This window comes from Pipistrellus kuhlii, unplaced genomic scaffold, assembly GCF_014108245.1.
Source record: "Pipistrellus kuhlii isolate mPipKuh1 unplaced genomic scaffold, mPipKuh1.p scaffold_m20_p_33, whole genome shotgun sequence".
NCBI lineage: Eukaryota > Metazoa > Chordata > Mammalia > Chiroptera > Vespertilionidae > Pipistrellus > Pipistrellus kuhlii.
The window spans coordinates 2179552-2201558 of record NW_023425533.1 but is presented as its reverse complement, the minus strand read 5'-3'; the positions used below and the strand labels follow the sequence as shown (position 1 = coordinate 2201558).

General features: G+C 37.1%; 1 protein-coding gene and 1 long non-coding RNA gene across 2 annotated transcripts in view; one reads left to right on the top strand and one right to left on the bottom strand.

Annotated features, from left to right (window-relative positions):
- IL1RAPL2 (interleukin 1 receptor accessory protein like 2) overlaps positions 1–22007 on the bottom strand; it is a 1438686-nt gene that overhangs the window by 273606 nt on the left and 1143073 nt on the right. The window lies entirely within an intron of this gene.
- On the top strand, positions 144–21086 carry LOC123651070. Its single transcript, XR_006739544.1, has 3 exons — positions 144–154; positions 14709–14716; positions 21010–21086. It is a non-coding gene; the product is annotated as an uncharacterized LOC123651070 (long non-coding RNA).

Here is a 22007-nt window from a genome sequence, read left to right as displayed (position 1 = left end):
AATCTCAGAGGGAATATATGGGTAGGAAAAGATCAACAAAAGAATGTGTATGCATATATGCATAGACCATAGATACAGAAAATACGGTGGAAAAGGTCAGAGGCAGGGGCAAGGGTAGAATAGAAGGGGTCAAGAGGGGAGAAATGGGACATATGTAATACTTTCAAAATAAATATTAAAAAAAACTCACTTTTAATCTTAGAAGAAACCTTAGGCAGAAAAGTCTCAAATATCTTTCATAGCAATTTGTTTACCAATACATCTCCTAAGGCAAATGAAACTAAGGAAAAAATAAACAAATGTGACTACATCAAAATAAAAAGCTTCTGCTCAAAGTCTCTAATCCTCTGAGAGATATAAATTAAAAGAATAAGATACTGTCAGAACGGCTATCATCAACAAATCAATGAAAGTCACTGATGAAGCCTTACCATAATAGCAGTCAGCAGCTGTGTATCACTGCAGGTTGCCCAGAACCAAACCAGAGAGGGTTGGACCTGCATTACCACCATTTGTCCACCATCCAGAACTGAAACATCATTGCTGACATGTACACATAAGGAACTGTTTGACATTGAAATTGGGCCTCTAAAGAACTGGTGGCCCAGAAAGAAGCTCATTATAGACTGATTCATATGCCTTTCAGCATAACCATAATTGCTTGTCTCATTTTTTATTCTTATAAGTATATTTCCAGTAGGACATGATCTCACTCATCTAGGGGAAATAGTGAACAACATAGACTGATGAACAAGAACAGACCCAGAGATAAGGAGCCATGGGTCAGACTGTTGGACCTCAAAGGGAGGGTGGGGATAAAAGGGAGAGAGTAACCAAAGGACTTATGTGCACACATATGAGTCTAACTAGTGGTCAAGAACAATAGGGGGGTGGGGGTAAATGGGGGGAAGAGGGGGATTGGAATGGGGGGTTGAGGACAAATATGTGGTATCTTAATCAATAAAGAAATTAATTAAAAAAACTAAAAAAAAATCAACAAATGACAAGTGCTGGAGAGGATGTGGGAAAAAAGGAACACTCATTCACTGCTGGTTGAAGTGCAGACTGGTGCAGTTACTGTGGAAAACAGTATGGAGTTTCCTCAAAAAACTAAAAATAGAACTCTCATTTGACCCAGTGATCCCACTTCTGTGAATATATCCTAAGAAATCAGAAATACCAATCAGAAAGAATATATGCACCACTATTTTCATAACAGTGCAATCCACAATATCTAATATTTGGAAACAACCCAAGTGCACATCAGCAGATGAGTAAATGAAAAATCTATGGTACATCTACACAATGGAAAACTGTGCTGCTATAAAAAAGAAATAACTGTTACCACTGCAACAGCATGGATGGACCTGGAAAGTATTATGCTAAGGGAAATAAGCCAGTCAGAGAAAAATAAATATTACATGATCTCACTCATATATAAAATCTAATGAACAAAATAAACTGATGAACAAAATAGATCCAGCAACATAGAAGCATGGAACAGACTGTCAAATCTCAGAGCAAAGGTAGGGGAGGGTGGGTGGGTGAGAAGAGATCAACCAAAGAACTTGGGGGCAGGGCTGGCTAGAAGAGGACAATGGGGATAAAAAAGAGGACATAAGTAATACTTTTAACAATAAAATTTAAAAAAAATTATCACGGAGTGATACATAAAGTAATTATTACCCATTATAATCATGGTATGAGATTAACATTTTTGACTCTGTGAATAAGGACAACAGTGGATAGTACAGTCTCAGAATGATGGAATCTGTTTCCTTTACAACATGGTTCCACTATATCAGCTCTGGCTTACTTATGTGTGGATGAACATGTGAGAGGGAAATAACTCAAACCATTTCAATCTTATTTAAGGCAATGGGTATTTATGTTTTTTGATATATGAGTCTAACTTCCTGAATCAGAAGTAACTTGAAAAATGTATCATTTTAAGATCTGCTTTATGTCTCAGATTAGCAAATTGACCTACAGAGAAATTAGTAACTTAGCTATGAGATACTTTTAAGTTTTTATTAAATAGACTAGAGACCTGGTGCATGAAATTTGTGCATGGGGGGTCTCTCAGTCCCATCTGTACCCTCTCCAATGCGGGAGCCCTGGGGGATGTCCAACTGCCAGTTTAAACCTGATCCCACAGTTGAACATCCCTCTTGCAATCCAGAACTTCTGGATCCTAACCTCTCACCTGCCTGACAGTCCTAACCACTCTGCCTGTCAGCCTGATCCTGCTAACTGCTCTCCCCTGTGGGCATATTAACTTTTTTTTTTTTTTTTAATCTTACCCCCTTTACACACAATTATATTTGACTTCCTTATCGGCTTCTCCCTCTCACACAATTTTTCTCTCTCCTTTATCTAACACTTTTTCCTAGTGACTCATCATTTATAAACTTTTCTTTCTTCCTTATTTCCTACTTCTGTTCCATCATCCTTTCCATCTTTCTCCTACCCTCCCTCCTTCCCCATATTACTTCTTTCCTTTATCTTTCCCCCTCCCCTACGTCACCTTTTCTTTCCTTCCCACCTTATCATTATTTTTTTTTCATTTCCTCCCTCTGACCTGCTTTGCTCCCTAAGCTCTTTCAGCCTTCCTTTAAAACTTTTCTTCCCTCCATCTTTCTCTTTCATCCTACCTTTTCCATATACTCTTCTCTACTTACTTTCAATGTTTTAAAATCTGCCTAAATATTCACTATCATTTATCTTTTTATTTTTATTTTCTGACTCCTATTTTTAAATCTTTCCCCAGTACACAAATGTACTTGGTTTTCATTATAACTCCTAAAGTTTACTCATATATACACTTTCCTTCTTTAATTTTGCTCTCTACTGACTCCTTTATAAAGGTCTTCACTTCCTTCTTCCCTTCTTCCCCATCTTCCCCACCTCACTCTTTTACTCTTTTTTGCAGGCTAATTAAAATTCTATGCTTTTTGTCCTTAGTACTGACTGCTTTCCTTTCTGGGTCCTGTTAACTGCCTCTGTTTGGGCACTCGGCCCCTCTCACATCAGCTTTGAGGGGCCGAGTACACATAAAGAACTGGCCTTCTGCCATGTGGGTGTCTCCCCTCAGCTCCCCCCACTTCAGGGGAGTGGTTGGTGGCATCCCTGGGCAGAGTGCTCTCAGATGGGGCAAGGTGTCACAGGGTGTTTGTCAGCATGTGCACTCAGGAGAAAAGGGGGACCCTGGTGCCAGGGGCAGGGAAGCAAGCCTCACTCAAGTCCCCCTGCTGAGCACACACCTGCTGGTCTATCAATATGCAAATTGGTCATTACTGGGACTTCATAACTATCAATTATTACCTCTTTATATGTATAGATGTGAATCCTGAAACACAGGTATTTGCACGTTAACTGAGACAAGTTTTCTCTTTCTGTGCCTCAGTCTCTTCATAGATAGGAAAGGGAGTTATAGCACATGGCTTCTAAGCCCTCTTTCATTTATTAAGGTTCTGGTTCCAAGATTCTATAGGCTCTACTGCTTTTTTGCTTGCACATAATTTTTAAGTTCAATCAAGGAAAGAGAATGTGATTTTTAAAAAATATTTTTATTGATTTTTCACAGAAAGGAAGGGAGAGGGGTAGAGAGCTAGAAACATCGATGAGAGAGATACATCCACCAGCTGCCTCTTGCACACCCCCCACGAGGGATGTGCCCGCAACCAATGTACATGCCCTTGACCAGAATCTAACCTGGGACCCTTGAGTCCGCAAGCCCACGCTCTATCCACTGAGCCAACCCGGTTTCAGCAGGAATGCGATTTTGAACACGGTAAAGGATAAGCCACATTTAAACTTGACTTATGGCAATCAGATGTTGACTACTAAGATTTTTTTAATGGTGTGGCAACAACATCTAAAATACTGTGAACAATAAATGAAAAAATGAAATAAAATAAAATGTGCACACTCAGAGATGACCCATTATATTCAGAGAAATCTACTCTACCAGATAGAAGAGAATTTTGGGCTCTAAAGTACTGCTAAAGATAACTATCCTAAATCCCTAATTATTATACACTCTTCTCCATGCCCCTCTTTCATAAGTGATGATATCTGAAGTGCACATAAGCTTAATAGGGCTGGCAGTCCCCAAATGCATGACATTACAAATACTAGGATGTTCTTCTTCTCTATTCTATTCATAACCTTCCCCTTTCTCATGCAAAGCATGTGCAATGGAGCACAAGAAAACATTAACCTGCTTAAAAGTGTAATTGCTGGACTCATGAAATGCCTTTGAGATATCCCTCTGTGATTAATCTATTCTTACTACGATTAAAGAGAATAGAAAATTGGCCCTCATTTCAGAACACCTACAAATTAAAAAATGCTTTAATCTGAGTGCAGTAATAAAAGATTGTTGCTATACAAAAAAAAACAAAAAAAAAAAAACAAAACAAACAAAACAAAAAACTACTAGTCCCAGAGAAGCAAGTTTTGACAGATATGAAGCTATGAGGAAGGCATACTTGCATGAGAATATACTGGTCATTCCTATGAAAAGAGTGTAACTTTAAGTCAGGATAGGCTAGGTCCATGGTCGGCAAACTGTGGCTCACGAGCCATATGTGGCTTTTTGGCCCCTTGAGTGTGGCTCTTCCTCAAAGTACCATGACCTGGGTGAGTCTATTTTGAAGAAGTGGCATTAGAAGAAGTTTAAGTTAAAAAAATTTGGCTCTAAATTTTTTTTCCAATTTTTGTACTGTTGATATTTGGCTCTGTTGACTAATGAGTTTGCTGACCACTGGGTTAGGTTTTTAACAAAAACAGTAATGAAAATATTATAATCTTAAAAAAACAAATGTTTATTATTTAGCTTTCATGTTGGTGGGGTGGAGTCTCTGCCCATGTTAACCACTCAAGGACCCAGGCTGAAGGAGGATCCATCTTGGTCTATTTTCCAAAATCACAACCGAAGGATCATTGAAAGGCTGAAGCTGACAATGGCAATTAAATGCTTCTAATATTATGCTAAGTATAATAAGCCAATCAGAGAAAGACAAATACATATGATTTCACTTCTATGTGAAATCTAATGAACAAAATAAACTAACAAAATAGAAACAGATGCATGGATACATGGCACAGACTGACAGAGGTCAGAGGGGAGGGGAATGGGGGGAACTGGATGAAAGAAAGTGAATAGATTAGCCAAAAGAACATATATACATAGCCCATGGATACAGATAAGAGTGTGGTGAAAGCCTGTGGAGGGGACTGGAGTTAGGTGTAGGCAAATAAAGGGGGAGGAGGAAACAGGGGACATCTGTAATAGTGCCAACAATAAAAATCAGGGGGAAAAAAAGAAATGACATGTGTCACTTGTGCTCTCATTTCAGTAGCCAAATCAAATCAGGGCTTTGAGTTACCTTAAAGGGTGTCGTAATATTCTAATGATGACAAAGTAAAGTGATTTTAACTTGTCTTCTGATTTTCTTTTTTAAAATAAAACTTTATTGGGATATAACTCACATACCTCATTTTCTTTTTAATACATGTATACTATTTGACACATTTAGGATAAACAGAGAATATCAATGTCACAAAATCAAAGTTATGGTGATAGAAGACACTGTTTGAAGAAAGAAGGGGGATATTACTACTCATGATTCAGCTACTTGAGCAAGACTACTTTCTGAACAGGCAGCAACAGCATAAAATGATGTAGTGACTATTGTATTTATGGCTATTGTTATTATTTCTGTCTGCCTTTCTTTGTGTCTATCTTTGATGCTCTCCTTATCTCTCTCTTTTACGCAAACACACACACACACGCACACACACTTGACAGTTTTATTCTCTTCTGCTATCTGAATTATGTTAATATGCCCTGGGACCAGATAGCAGAAATCACCCTTTGTAAAATCTACTTAATGAGTTCAAATACTGAAGAGAATGGAGCCTATGAAGACAGCTCTCTGAATTTTATTTTTTATTTTTTAGGGGTTTATCTTTTTGTTATGACAACTCTCTACAAATACCATGGGATAAATGCCATGGGCTATAAATATTTGACCAAAATTCCTTGGGGAAAAAAACATAAAATGTCTAATGAGTCAATATTATATTTATAAAAGTCTGTAAATTTTCTAGGCTAAGAAAATCCAAGATAAATTTAGCAATGAAATTTTATATATTGGTCTTCCAGACTCACCTATACATAATTGTATGGTAGAAGATACAAAATAATTCAGGTTGACATAATCCATTGCAGTAGAATTAATAATTAAAATGTACAAGAAATTATAAGAGGAAAAGTTCTTAAAAGATCCATTACTCAGAGTTACATACTTTGGTAAGATGCTGTTTTATTTAGCTAGAAGTCTTATGGTCTTCTTGTACTTATGGCATAATTCTCCTGGCTCATTTCTAATCATTAATGCCTTATTTTTATATTCCGCTGGAACCATGGTTTAGGCATGTGCACTATTTGTGATGCCTCTATGCCATAGTATGGAGAATGCTCCTGCCTTTTATAGTCCATGGGCCTCAAATCTAAGCTACTTTCCTCACAAACATACAGGTTTAGCCTAGAGGGAGTGTAAAGCACTTGTTTCATTTAGTGAAGTGTTTGATTCATTGCTTTGCATCTCTCTACCTCCATCCTCTCCTTTATGTTGGATAGCTAGTATTTTCTAATTTCTGATTCCTAGGTGCATTCTCCCCTCCTAACTGGAGCTGGCCTTAAAGATTCCACTTATAATTTTAAAATTATACAATAGTAAGCATTTATCCCACTCTCTTTTGTCTTTATCTCAATTTGTAGAATGATTAGTGCTGGATAGTTTTAATTATTCCCATGCCCTTTCTCTCAGTGTATCCACTTAGACCCTACAATTTTCCTTTCTCCTTACTTGTGCCATTTCCTTTCCCATGTTGAGAACATGTGTTCTTAGAGAGACAACCTGGCACCAATTCAACTCAAAGCATGAGAAAATGTGCTTCAATTAACTAGTATTTGCCAAGTATATACTTTGCTGGGAGAGAATTCTTTTTCATGCTGATTGCAGAGATGCCATGGGCTGAGAGTGTGGAGGTATAATATGGGAAAATAGTAGAACAATATCCAGATTTTCAGTCACATCATGTAGTCAATTAAAATTCAACCTGATTCATCTGTATCTTATTTACAAATTGTAATTAAAATTCCTGGAAGACAATTATTCAGAATTTTATGGTTAAAATGGCACTGCACCTGTTTTACAGATGGGCACTGGCAAAATGATATATCATAGAAGTGAGACCTTAGTCCTTCATTGGAAAATACATACCAGAATATAATTTTTTAGTTTCTATGTCCTCAAAGCCTATGTACAGCTCCAAATCTCCTTAAAAATCATTCACTATTTATATTGAACTTCCATTTTTAATTCGATTTTCAACAGACAATGAATTATAAGCCCATCACCTGATTCTACAAAGCCAGAGATAAATTTTAATGTTTTCTTTGTTCCCATGAGTATATCCTAAAAATGACTACATTTTCTATTTAAAACACCAATTTTCTCAATATATAATACATTCACAAATACCTGGTCCTCAAAAATATTTAGTGAATAAAGTTTTTTAAAATTTATTTATTGATTAAGGTGTCACATATTTGTCCTCAACCCCCTATTCCAATCCCCCCCTCATTCCCCTACCCCTCTATTGTCCTTGACCACTGGTTAGACTTAAATATGTGCGCATAAGTCCTTTGGTTGATCTCTCCCTTTTATCCCCACCCTTCCTTCGAGGTCCAACAATCTGACCCATAGCTCCTTATCTCTGCGTCTGTTCTTGTTCATCAGTCTTTGTTGTTCACCATTTCCTCTAGATGAGTGAGATCGTGTCCTACTGGAAATATAAGAATAAAAAGTGAGACAAGCAATAATCCTTATGCTGAAAGGAATGTGAATCAGTCTGTAGTGAGCTTCTTTCTGGGCCACCAGTTCTTTTGAGACCCAATTTTCCAGTAAATAAAAAGGAGGCTGAAAAGAGTTACCTGAAAAATACAAATGGTGGAAATGGCTAGTCTACCACACTGGACTTCCCTCAACTTTCCCCTTTGGGCAGCTGCCTACAACTCTGTTAAGAATAGAACAAGCAAGTCTCTTTGCTACTGTATTTGTTTGTTGCCTAATATTCAGCAAAACAAAGCCATGACTGAGTTTGGGAAGAGAAGGGGAGGGAAGAGAAAGGCAAGGCAAAATAGAGCAGGCATGGGGTAAGAAGCAGACTTGCTACTTTTCTGCAATAATGGGTGGGTTAAATCAACCCCATCCCAAAAGAGATATGACCACACCTCAGCTTCAATTCATCACACAAAACCATGACACAAGACAGGTAGTGCTCCATTTGTATTTTTTTATAACACTGCCCATCAGTGTTATTCTGACATTCCACAGTGCTACTAGTTTATTATTAGGAAGGCAAAGGTTGGCATGCAAAGCATATCTGAAGTTGTGTCATTAAAGCTGACAACTTTAAAATGTGTTTCTGAAGAAAAATAAGCTAGTTATCAATTACTTGTGAGTCCTCAATTACCTAATAGGTTTTAACTATTCCTTAATTTCCTTACTAAGTTTATTTCCCTTGTTTTCCTGAAGCTCCTAATTAAATGACAGTAACAGTTATAGCATTGCTCAAGGACTATTTTACATATAAAAACCATATTTTGCTAAAAAACTAGACATGCCAATTCTTGAAATTCTAAAACTATAGAAACTCAAGAATCCACGTAAATTGAGAAGAGGCTGAGGATGAAGATGTTATTAACATTTTGTAAAACCATTGTCTTTCCTCTAGTCTTCCAAACGTGTTAAGTCATTATTTTTCTGCCTCTCTTTCTTTCTTTCTTTTGCTTCATGTATTTTTACTATGGATTTCCTTCTTTCACTTTCTTCTCTCTGGAAACAGCATGGACTCTGATGATAGATTGATCCAGACTTACAGTTTTGTCCTCTGTGGTCATGAGACATTGGGCAAATTACTTAGCCATTCTATACTTTTCTCATATGCAAAATAGATATAATTATGATTACCCTATAGTTTAGTTATAAGGATTAAATGATACTTTGTTTAAAATAGCTAACAAACAGAAAATATTTGAATATGTTTTTATTCCCCTTCTCTTTTTGTAGTCTTGCTATCAGGTACTTACTTCCCTTACTTTTCTTTTTTTTTGCATTATCCAATTGGTGCCTTCCAGAGCCAAATGGACATGATCCACATCCCTCTGCTTTTATGCAGAGTCCAGAATTCCAAGTATTACAGTGATTCCAAGCATGGCATTTAGTGTCAGATTGCTTGAGTTTGAACCCCAGCTCTGTCTCTTACTAGCTGTTTCCATGGACAACTCATTTAAATTCTATCAGGCAAAACTTCCCATTTGTAAAACAAAAATAATAATGGCCCTACCTCATAGTATTTGGGTGAAGACAGAATGAGTTCATTCATGTGGCTGGCACATAATAAATGTTCACTAAATGTAGATTATTAAAATTCAAATGTTACTTTTTCAGAGAGGCCTTCCCTGATTATAGTCATCACTCCTACTCTGTTTTACCTTATCTAGCTTCATTTTTATTGCTAACTATGATCACTATCTGATCAAATATATATTTATTTTTTGTGTATTTTCTTATGTTTGTCCCTTTACCTCTAGCACATTACTTCCATCAAAGCAATCTCTATTTCTTTGATCCCCCAAATATGGACTAGTGCCTGAAACACAGTAGCATTAAATAAACATTAATCGAATGGATAATGAATTCTAACTAAAGCTTTCCAATTAGAGGAGAATCTCAGCTCCTTGGAGGCCATAACCTCAGTGTGGAGCCTTCCCAATGTCTATTGATCCTGTTCCTAGAAAGAACATCCTGAAAGCCAATGTAAGCCTTTGAGAACATTTGACTACTTCCCTTTAATGCAGGCATAAGCTCCTACTTACCTGAAAGCCTCCCTGGGAGGCCCATAATTAACTTCCCTAAGGCAGCCTATATTACATGTCTTTCAAAAAAAAAAACAACTCTGCTCTCCTTAAATTTCTTCCCAGGTCATAATATATTTTTAAAAATAGTTTATTACCTTAAATAGAATAATCCTGAATCTTAAATCCTGACTTTTCCCTTTTAGTAACTCATCACCAAAGCATATATGACAGGTCAGTGAGAGTCAGAGCAACTTTATATATAATGGGAATAGAGATAAAGACGGGTTCAAGCCAGGTACTTCCAGCAAATATCCATTTCCCCTAACTACTTGTAAATCTCAAAAACATTGATATTTGTGAATCTTTTCCTCATTCTGATGCAAAACACAGCATTTCCCCCAAAGCTTCCCTTCTGCTTATTCCTGAATAACATTGTTGTTTTTAAGAAATGTATTGTAACAAAGGTCAAGAGAAAATAAGAGATTAGGCATTAGCTCAGGGAGAAACTAGGCTATTATGCTCTGGTAAAATGAAACAGAGGCACTCTATATAGCAAATTGTGACAGGAAATAGTGCTGAGCTTTAGCATTACTTATATATGCTTTATATGCATGACCTTCAAATGGCAGTAATAAATATCACTTTTCTTGTTGATATATATTGACTCCTCTGTGCTGGTGGGAATTTCAAGACCATTTGGAATTGATAACTACCAGCTGTGACTTATTAGGAGGCTACATGCCCCTCAGCATGTATGGTTTGTTGGGTAACTCTTGTTCTTATCCACCTGCTAATTCTATGTCCGGGCTTTCAAAGCAAATATGGATCAAAGAAGATTTCTGTCAGCACTTCATCACTTTAGACCTCACTCCAAAGGTGCAGCTGAATGGTACAATGGCTTCTGATAGTGAGCTATGAGCAATGATATTTAGTTGGCCACATCCTTATTAATGGTTAGCAACTATTTATCAGTGAGCATATGGTACTAGGGGTCCCATCCCTTTGAGTACTGTAATAATTCAGAACAATTATAAGGCTCCATGCTGTGCGTCATTTTATAGGTAAGGCATTTTACTACTGATATTTCTCTAGAGTAACATTTCTTTGTAGAATTCAAGACTGATGTTGTTTAGGATTGATGGATTCTCTGACTCAACTTAATTATGATGACTAACTTCCATGATATCATAGATCAGCCATAAAAATATAAAGCAGCTTACTTAGATCAAATATGAAAGTAAATAAATGGAACCCTAATGATTTCCTGCTAATGAAAACTAGGCAGCTTAACTCTGGATTCTCTCTTTGAGTTTCTGCTTCTCTCATTTGATTTCATGGAAGATAAGCCTATTTTTCTTCTATTATTGATGATGGTTTTGTGATTGCAATAAAAAATAAAAGGAGGGAGCCCTGGCTGGCTTGACTCAGTAGATAGAGCATCAGCCTGCAGATTGAAGGGTCTAGGGTTTGATTCTGGTCAAGGGCATATGCCTGGGTTGTGGGCTTGATCCCCAGTAGGGGGTGTGCGAAAGTTAACTGATCAATGATTCTCTCTTATCATTGATGTTTCTATCTCTGTGTCCCTCTCCCTTCCTCTCTGAAATCAATACAAAATATATTAAATAAATAAATAAATAGATAGATAGATAGATAGCTAGATAGATAGATAAAAATAAAAGGAGGGAGAAGAAAAAAATGGATAAAATCCTTATAAAAAGAGGGATGGAATATTACCCTCTTTTTTACAGGGCATCAAAATAACATTTGAAACTGAAAAATTGTTCTTCTCCATAGAATAAGGTAAGGAAGGCAGTGTCAAATATTTGATTAACTGGCAGTGTACTTCATCAAAGGCATAGACCTCAGAAAACACTGTAAATTCAGTAAGTTTATCTTCATACTCACAGCCTATCTTTCACCTTTTTACTCCCTATAAAGTCCGTGTTTCAAATTTTCTCTTTGCATTTTGTTTTCTCCTGCTTTTACTGCCCTCCCCCATCAAAACCTGTTAAGCTTTTTCATTTCAAATCAGTTGTAGTTGACTGATAAGAGTGTGGCATATTCCCTTTTCCAGGAGATCTTTTACTAGTAAAGATTTTTAAAAAATTAAATGATACACATCTGGGAGTAAAGTTCATGTACCCAGCCAATAGTTGAAGAAAGACTAGACTGAATGAATATTGTTTTGATGCCCTGTAAAAGGAGGGTAACATTCCATCCCTATTGTTTATAGGGATTTTACCCACAGTGGGTATCAGTATCTGCCATGCTCTCTTGAAATTTTACCATAGAGTATAGTAGTATCTGACTCTAAGATGGCTTTGGTCAGAACAACAGAGTCTTCAAACAGATTCTTGAGGAAGTTTCCTTCTTTAAACATGTGATTGAGATGTTAGCTTGATCCATGTTATGTCCACTGCCAGAGTTCAGGTAAGTTAGGATGACTATAGTAAATAGATGAGTTAATTTGTATGGATGCTGAAGTAATAGGGAGGATTTTGTCAATGTTGTGCACAAGTTCTGGAGGAAATAAAGGGAAATGTGGATTCCAAAATAGTTTCTGGTGTCCCATCTGGTCTCAGGGATTAAAATTTGAGCCCCAATGGACTGCAAGACTTAAGCTATTTTTACAATTGAGGTAGAAAAAGATAAAAACACAAGCAATATTGCGTTAGTGCCCGGGTGTAAAAGTGATATAGACTGGGGTCAGAGAACATTCTTCCAATTTTTTCACAGTAGTTCTGACACAGTGAAACCAAAAGAAGACCTTAAGTGTTATTTTGACTTCTCACAAGTTTTGCTAATTTGAAGACCACAAGAAGAGATTACCCTAAGCAAAAATTCATGGTCCCACAAGATGGCATGACAGGAGTGATAGAAATAAATTGACATAGTCTTCTTGGGGAAGAGACACCAACAGAAGATCAGAAGTGGATGAATACAAAATACTATCAGTGAGCACAGCTGAGACATCTCCAGGGATTCTCCTCTATAAATTGGTGACAATTTGATAGAATCAAGACATCTTGAAATATGCACGTAGAAATAATAATACAGTGATATTGAGATTATTACAGTTCATGTGACCTCATTTGTAAACCACTGGCTGGAGAGGTCTGAGGTATTAATATTTCATAAACAAAGATGGCTCTACTGATTCAGAACTTTACAGGTGTATGCATCTCAATATTTTTTTTTCAGTAATAGAGATGACTTTCTGGTTAAGAATCCACAACCTATAAAAAATGTCCCTTTTAGTCAAGAGTACACATCTTTGTCATAGCTATGTTGGTGGAAAAGCAAAAAGCTTAGTGGCCCTTGTAAGAATCAAACCCATAGCCTTGACCTCATTAGTATATTCCAACTATCTGAGTTAACCTGCCATGATACTGGGAAATATTATCCTTCTAAATTCTAGATAAAATGATAAAGATAAGTTGGGTTGTGAAAAAAAATGAGAAGACTCTCTGAGTTAATGGCCTGAGGCCTAAAAATGTAATGTAAAATAAAGATAAATGTCTGCTCTGGGCAGGTATTAAAAACTGTACCCAGAGATAGAGTGGAAACTATACTCAGGGAATAAAAAATGTAACAAAATATGAGGTAAACAGATTTAATTAAAACACAAACCCTAAATCTATTTTCTGTGATTATCTGTTTATTATTAGGAGCTGATTAAACAGTAGCAGATGTCACTAATAAACAAATTCCATTACACATGTAAATTGTGTTAAAAAATAGAATAAAACCATGATGAGAACATTTCTACTGGACACTACTAGTTTCTATATGATTTGAAAGGAAAATTTTATATTAGATTTCTGAAAGTACAAAAATTGAACAGAAACTTAAGTCGCTTTTTGGGAAATTATAAAACCAAATGCGGTTGTCTTTTTCATTCATTCAGATGGATAAATATTTGTTAAGTGTAAATATGTGTGCAGCATTAAGAATCCTATATAATAAAAACATAATATGCAAATAGACTGAGTGGCAGAACAACCAGCAGAATGACCAGTTGCTATGATGTGAAATGACCACCAGGGGGCAGATGCTCAATACAGAAGCTGCATCTGCCTCACACAGCCCCGCTCTCGCCCAAGGAGGTGACCTGCAGCAATAATCGAGGGGTGGGGTCTGCCAGTGGGCGGCTCCAGGCTGCTAGCCAAGGAGGGTGTCAGCAGGGGGTCACCTGATCGCCCCACACACTGGTCACCCCATAGATGGCCCTGATTGCTTGCCAGACCTACGGACCCTACCCTATATATTGGGAATATTCTTAGATTTAAAAATTAAAACCTGGCAGGCTACTCTAACACTGAAAAAACAGGATGATGCAGTGATGACATGCACGGACTCTGGCCCTGATTCTGACACTTATAACTATGTGACAAAGCCAATTAGTTAACTTCTCTCTGCTTCAGTTTTTCTACCCATAAGATGGAGGAAATGGTACTACTGCCTCAGAAGGATCATGTTATATACTACTTTTTATAATCAGGGCAAATAAATGTAACTGCCCACACAATAGCAAGATGCTTTTCACCTATATGAAAAGTATGGTCATTGATGCATGCAATGTCCTGGATTGCAATGAGGGATGTCCAACTGCTGGTTTAGGCCCAGCATTCCCTGAGGGGTCCCAGATTGAGAAAGGACATAGGCTGGGCTAAAAGACCCCCACCCCCCATGCATAGATTTTGTGCACCGAGCTTCTAGTATGAAAATAGTTACTTAACCCAGTTGTCTTTTTCTTTAAAGAATAAAAAAGTCAAAAAAGTGAATGTGGATTAGAAGGAATTATACCCTTCTGGCCAGAATGGAAGTTGCTTCACCTAGACAACATTCTGAGAATAAAAACATTAGGACAGGAAGATTGTGAGATATGCCATTACTTGTTTCTTTGCTGTTGAGAACTACCTGTTCACAGTTAACACCCAAGTAGTCCTTATCATAAGCCAGGTAATACTAAGTCATTTGTATATGTTCACTTGCTATCAGAATCCTGCAAGATATGTACTGCTGTATCCCTATTTTATAGTAAGAGAAACTAAGACAAAAAATAGGTGACAAGACTTGCCCAAAATTATAAGACCAGTAATCAGTAGAACTAGGACTGGACTCCAGATATTTTTATATCAAAGTCTACACTTTTAATCACCACTCCATGCTACCTTTCAATACAGGTAATAGAAATATTTTGAATGTGAATCCTTAAATATTCAGGATTACTTGTCCAGTTCTAGTGAGCAAATAATTTTAAAAAGTACACCTATCAAATAAAAGGCAAAACACCCCAAATATAATGTATGCAAACTTCAGCTTCTGAAATAAATAAATAATAAATGCAGTGCAAATATTAACAAGTAAACAGTTTTATAGAGTTCACAGAAATTTCCCATGAAACATAACACATGCTTTTCCAGTCCCATGAACTATTCAAAAGTATATGAATTTCCAAATAGAACCTTTTGTATTGCAGGTTTGGGGGAAAGGCTAGTCTTCCTAACTCTTATACAGTTTTTAGCATTCAAATAAAACAAAATAAAAAAATAAAAATGGGACTACATAAAATTAAAGATGTGTGTTTTTTTCACAGAAAAAAGAACAAAAACAATAAAATAAAATAAAACAAAAATCCATCCACAAAATGAAAAAACAAACCACTGAATGGGAGAACATATTTGCCAATGATACATCTGATAAAGGGCTAATTTCAAAATAATATAAAGAAGTTAAACAAGGAACACTAGGAAGGAAACAATCCAATAAAAAAAATGGGCAAATGACCTGAATAGACATTTCTCCATAAAGGACATATAGGTGGCCAATTGATCTATGAAAAAATGTTCAATATCACTAATCACCAGAGAGATGCAAATTAAATCCATGATGAGATATCACCTCTAAACAGCCAGAATGGCTATCAGCAACAAGTAAACAATAACAGATGCTTGTGCAGATGTGAAGAAAAAGCAAACCTTGTGCACTATTGGTGGGAATGCAGATTGATACAGCCACTGTGAAAAGCAGTATGGAGATACCTTAAAAAAATAAAAAATGGAACTGCTTTATGACCCAGTCATTCCACTTCTGGAATATATCTGAAGAAAACCAAAATGCTAATTTAAAAGAATGTATGCAGCCCTATGTTCATTGCACTGTTATTTACAATAGCAAATATTTGGAAGCAGTCTGTATGTCCATCAGTAGATGAGTGGATAAAAAATCTGGGATATATTTTCAAAATGGAATACTACTTTGCTATAAAAAGGAAGAAAAATTTACCCTTTAGGACAGTATGGATTACCTGGAGAACATCATAGTAAGTGAAATAAATCAGTCAGAGAAAGACAAGTATCATATGAATTCAATGATATGTTGAATTTAATAAACAAACTGAAGTACCATGTAAAATAGAGACAGACTCATTAATAGAAAGTGGAAAGATAGTCCTTGGGTGAGGAGGATTGAGGGATGGAAGGATTGAACAAAAAAGGAAAGAGAGAGAGAGAGAGAGAGAGAGAGAGAGAGAGAGAGAGAGAGAGAGAGACATAGACAACAGTGTGGTGATTGTAGAGTGGGGTGAAGGTGATAGAGGGTATAAAGGGGATAAAAAGTGATGGAAAGCTGAAACTGGTTTGGCTCAGTGGATAGAGTGTCAGCCTGCGGACTGAAAGGTCCCAGGTTCGATTCCAGTCAAGGGCATGTACCTTGGTTGTGGGCACATCCCCGATAGGGGCTGTGCAGGAGGCAGCTGGTGGATGTTTCTCTCTCATTGATGTTTCTAACTCTCTATCTCTCTCCCTTCCTCTCTGTAAAAAATCAATAAAATATTTTAACAAAAAAAAGGTGATAGAAAAAAGAAAATCAAATTTTAAAAATAAAAATGCCTGGTTTTATTATGTAAAAGAATGAGCAGAAAGCTGTGCTCTTGTACTTGAGGAAAGAGGCTACTAAAAACATATAAAATAGCCAAGACCGGTTTGGCTCAATGGATAGAGCTTCGACTTGGGGACTGAAGGGTCCCAGGTTCGATTCCAGTCAAGGGCATGTACCTTGGTTGTGGGCACATCCCCGATAGGGGCTGTGCAGGAGGCAGCTGGTGGATGTTTCTCTCTCATTGATGTTTCTAACTCTCTATCTCTCTCCCTTCCTCTCTGTAAAAAATCAATAAAATATTTTAACAAAAAAAAGGTGATAGAAAAAAGAAAATCAAATTTTAAAAATAAAAATGCCTGGTTTTATTATGTAAAAGAATGAGCAGAAAGCTGTGCTCTTGTACTTGAGGAAAGAGGCTACTAAAAACATATAAAATAGCCAAGACCGGTTTGGCTCAATGGATAGAGCTTCGACTTGGGGACTGAAGGGTCCCAGGTTCGATTCCAGTCAAGGGCATGTACCTTGGTTGTGGGCACATCCCCGATAGGGGCTGTGCAGGAGGCAGCTGGTGGATGTTTCTCTCTCATTGATGTTTCTAACTCTCTATCTCTCTCCCTTCCTCTCTGTAAAAAATCAATAAAATATTTTAACAAAAAAAAGGTGATAGAAAAAAGAAAATCAAATTTTAAAAATAAAAATGCCTGGTTTTATTATGTAAAAGAATGAGCAGAAAGCTGTGCTCTTGTACTTGAGGAAAGAGGCTACTAAAAACATATAAAATAGCCAAGACCGGTTTGGCTCAATGGATAGAGCTTCGACTTGGGGACTGAAGGGTCCCAGGTTCGATTCCGGTCAAGGGCGTGTACCTTGGTTGTGGGCATATCCCCAATAGGGGGTGTGGAAGAGGAAGCTGATCGATGACTCTCTCTCATCGATGGTTCTAACTCTCTATCTCTCTCCCTTCCTCTCTGTACAAAATCAATAAAATATATTAAAAAAAGAAACATATAAAATAATAATGATAGTAATAAAATGTAAATGCCATCTCATCATTTCCATTCTTATTCTGATTTATTTTCTGTATTTGTTTCTGCAATATTTAGTTAGCAAATTAATTATTTCAAATGATTTTGATGTCTATAATATTTTCTTTTAAAAAATATATATATTTTATTGATTTTATACAGAGAGGAAGGGAGAGAGATAGAGAGTTAGAAACATCGATGAGAGAGAGTCATCGATCAGCTGCCTCTTGCACACCCCCTCCCGGGGATATGCCCACAACCAAGGTACACGCCCTTGACCAGAATCGAACCCGGGACCCTTCAGTCTCCAAGCCGACGCTCTATCCATTGAGCCAAACCGGTTTTGGCTGATGTCTATAATATTTTCATTAAACATTGATAATTGTGGCAAATAAAATAAAAATGAACAAAAATAATAACCTCTTCTAGAAAATAATTACCTTTTTAAGAAAATGGTAATTACCAAGCTATTCACTCATATATATATATCCTCAAATTTAAACAAAGTTGAGATTGTTATTATCACTTACTGTTTGTGTATTATAGTGTCTACCAATAGTGATTCCTATAGAAGACGGCAGCCAGCAGGATGGCAGTGAGGGAGAATGCAAGTGAGTGAGGGAGCAAAACGGGAGTGTGTGGACCTGTGATGTGTGTTTGTGTGTGTGTGTGTGTGTGTGTGTGTGTGTGTGTGTGTAACATCTAGATCTTGCTGAATTTTGGGGGCTAGAAGACGGGGCACACATAACCAGACAGCCTCTGCTAATGCTGTAATCTCTCCCAGAGTTCTTGCTCTCCCACAGAGGTCATACCATTTTGAAAGGGAGAGCTACTATGACTGGGAGCCCAGCCTCACCTCCACCCAGGGTGCTCTCAGACACCACCCAGGACCCTACAGCCACTCCAGCCAAGAACCTGATGCCTTGCCTAACCATGGACACCGAGACTCCAGATTCCCCATCTGAGGGCTCCTGTGAGTTTCAGAGGGCATTCCCTTCCTCCAGCCAGATGCCTTAGCCCAGGGCACAGCGACCATACACTTGCACACTCAGGAACAGCCGAGTCCTACTCAGCAGCTCCAGGCTCCAAGTCTTATTGCATGCACAGCCAAGCCTTACAGAGCAGCCTCGAGCTTGATGACTGCATGTATGAACAACCAAGCCTTACATACCAATCCTGAGCTTCAGGACAGAGCATGCTAACAGCCTAGCCTTACACAGCAGCCCCAAGTTCCACAACCTAGTACACAGACAATGAAGCCTTACACAGCAGTTCCATGCTCTTTGACCATGCACAAGAAGAGCCAAGTCTTATGCAGCAGCCCCAGGCACCACTAATGCTCCAGAAGCCACACAAGCAGCCACTGCCCATAATCACCTGAGGAGCAGGTGACTGCCTGAAGCAGCCACTCCATGAACAAATGAGCAGCAGCCACCCCACAACCCACAAGGAGCAGCCATCACCCATGAACATGTGAAGAGCAGCTTCTCCACAACCATGCAAGGAGCAGCTGCCCTGCGAATAGCCACTGCCCACAACTTCCCAAGGAGCGGACATCACCTTCAACCAATGCAACCCACCACCAAACCCATCATTGCAACCACAGACTCACTCCATGTGACTCAACATCTAGATCATTTGGTGAGAGCAAAAATGGGGAGACAGGGGAATACCCCAATGGAAAAGCCAGAAAAGGAACTAAATGAAATAGAGGTATGCAATATATCAGAAAAATAATTCAGAATAAGGATAATAGAGTTCATAAACCAGATGGATGAGAAAAATTAACAATATAAAATAATCTGGAGAAAATAGTTATATAGCTACAATAAAAAAAAAAAAAGGAAACTTTCAACAATAGATGAGAAGAAGCAGAGGACCAAATTAGTGAATGAGAACACAGGAAAGCAAAACACACTCAACTGGAACTGTAATTGAGAGAGAAAAAAAGTAAAAGACAGTAAGAGAACCTGAGGGAGCTTTGGAAAAACATAAAACAAAGCAACATACATATAATAGTGGTTCCACAATAACAAGAAGTGGAACAAGAGTTAGAAAACCTATTTAAAGAAATAGTGTCAGTAAATTTCCTCAATTTGGGGAATGAAAAAGTCACATAAACACAGACAGTCCAAAACAAGATGAACCAAAAAAGCCCCACACCAACTCATGACATAATTACAATGGTAAAGATTAACGACAAAGAAATAATCTTAAAGGCTGCAAGAGAGAGACAGAAAGTTACCTACAAGGGAACTCCCATTAGATTATCAAATGATTTCTCAATAGAAACACATCAGGCCAGAAGATAATAGAATAAAGTATACAAAAGTGATGCAAAGCATGGTACTGAGACCAAGAATATTCTATTCTAGGAAGGTTATCATTCAAAATTGAAGGGGAAATCAAAATATTGACAGACAAAAAAAAGTCTAAGGGAGTTTATCACTACCAAAGCAGCAATGTAAGAAATGCTAAAGGGACTGTTGTAAAAAGAAAGTGGAAAGGGGAGGAAGAAGGAAGATAGGCACAAAAAATTAAAATGGCTACAAACAGGTACCTATCAATAATGACTTTAAATGTAAATGGCTGACGTGTTTCAATCAAAAGACATCAAGTGGATGAATGGATAAGAAAACGAACCATATATCATCTGCCAACAAGAGACCCACCTCAGAACAAGAGATTCATACAGACTGAAAGTGAACAGATGGAAAAAGATCTTACAGGCAAATGGAAATGAAAAAAAAAAAAAGTAGGGCTAGCATCACCTATACCTGACAATATAGACCTCAATGTGAAGGTCATAGGAAGTGACAAGGAAGGCCACTTCATAATACTAAATGGATCAATATAAAAATAGGATATATTTTGGTAAACATATATTCTCCAATTCAGGAGCACCCACATACATAAAACAAAACAAAACAAAACAAAAACAAACAAAACTCCTAGAAGATATCAAGGTATCAAGGGACATATTGACAGGATACAATCATAGCATGAGACTTTAATACTCTACTGACATCACTGGATAAAACCTCTAGATAAAGAAACAGCAATCTTAAAAGACTTATTGGATCAGATGGACTTAATTGACATCTTCAGAACATTTCACACCAAATCCAAGGAATATACATTCTTCTCAATTGTACATGGAATGAGAGACCACATATTGGGTTATAGGCAAAATCTCTCCAAATTCAAAAAGATTGAAATTCTATCAAGTATATTCTCAGATCACAATGGCACAACATTAAAAATCAGCTACAATAAATCAATAAAAAATCCAAACACATGGAGATTGATAGCATGCTATTAAACAATGATTAGGTTAACAAAGAGATCAAAGAAGAAATTAAAAACATCCTGGAAATGAATGACAATGAAAACACAACAATCCAAATCCTATGGGACACAGTGAAATTATTCCTGAGAGGCAAGTTCATAGCATTACAGGCCTACTTCAAACAACAAGAAAAACTGGTAATGAATTATCTAACTCTACAACTTAAATAAGAAAAGCCTAGCATGAGCAGAAGGAAGGAGATAATAGAGATCAGAGCAGAAATAAATGGCATAGAGACAAAACAAATACAAAAGATCAATGAAAACAAGAACTAGTTCTGTGAAAGACAAACAAGAATGATGAACCACTAGTCAGGTTTACCATAAAGTAAAGAGAGAGGACCCAAATAAAATCAGAAATTAAAGAGGCGAAATAACAACAGATTCCACATAAATACAACATATTGTAAAAACTACTATGAACAACTCTACTCCAACAAATTGAACAACCCAGAAGAAATGGACATATTCCTAGAAAAATATGATCTTCTAAAACTCAGTCAAGATGAGTAAAAAAATCACAACAAGCCAATAATTATGGAGGAAATTGAAGAATTCATAAAAAAAAAGTTTACAGCAAACAAAAGCCATGGCCAGATGGCTTCACAGCAGAGTTTTATCAAACATTCAAATAATAACTAAATCTTATTTTCACACACTATTCAAAAAAAGCAATAGGAAAGCACAAATCCAAGCTCTTTCAATAAAGCCAGCATTACTCTAATCCCAAAATCAGATAAAGACACTACAAGGAAACAAAATTATAGGCCAATATCCCTTATGAATATAGATGTTAAAATCCTCAACGAAATTCT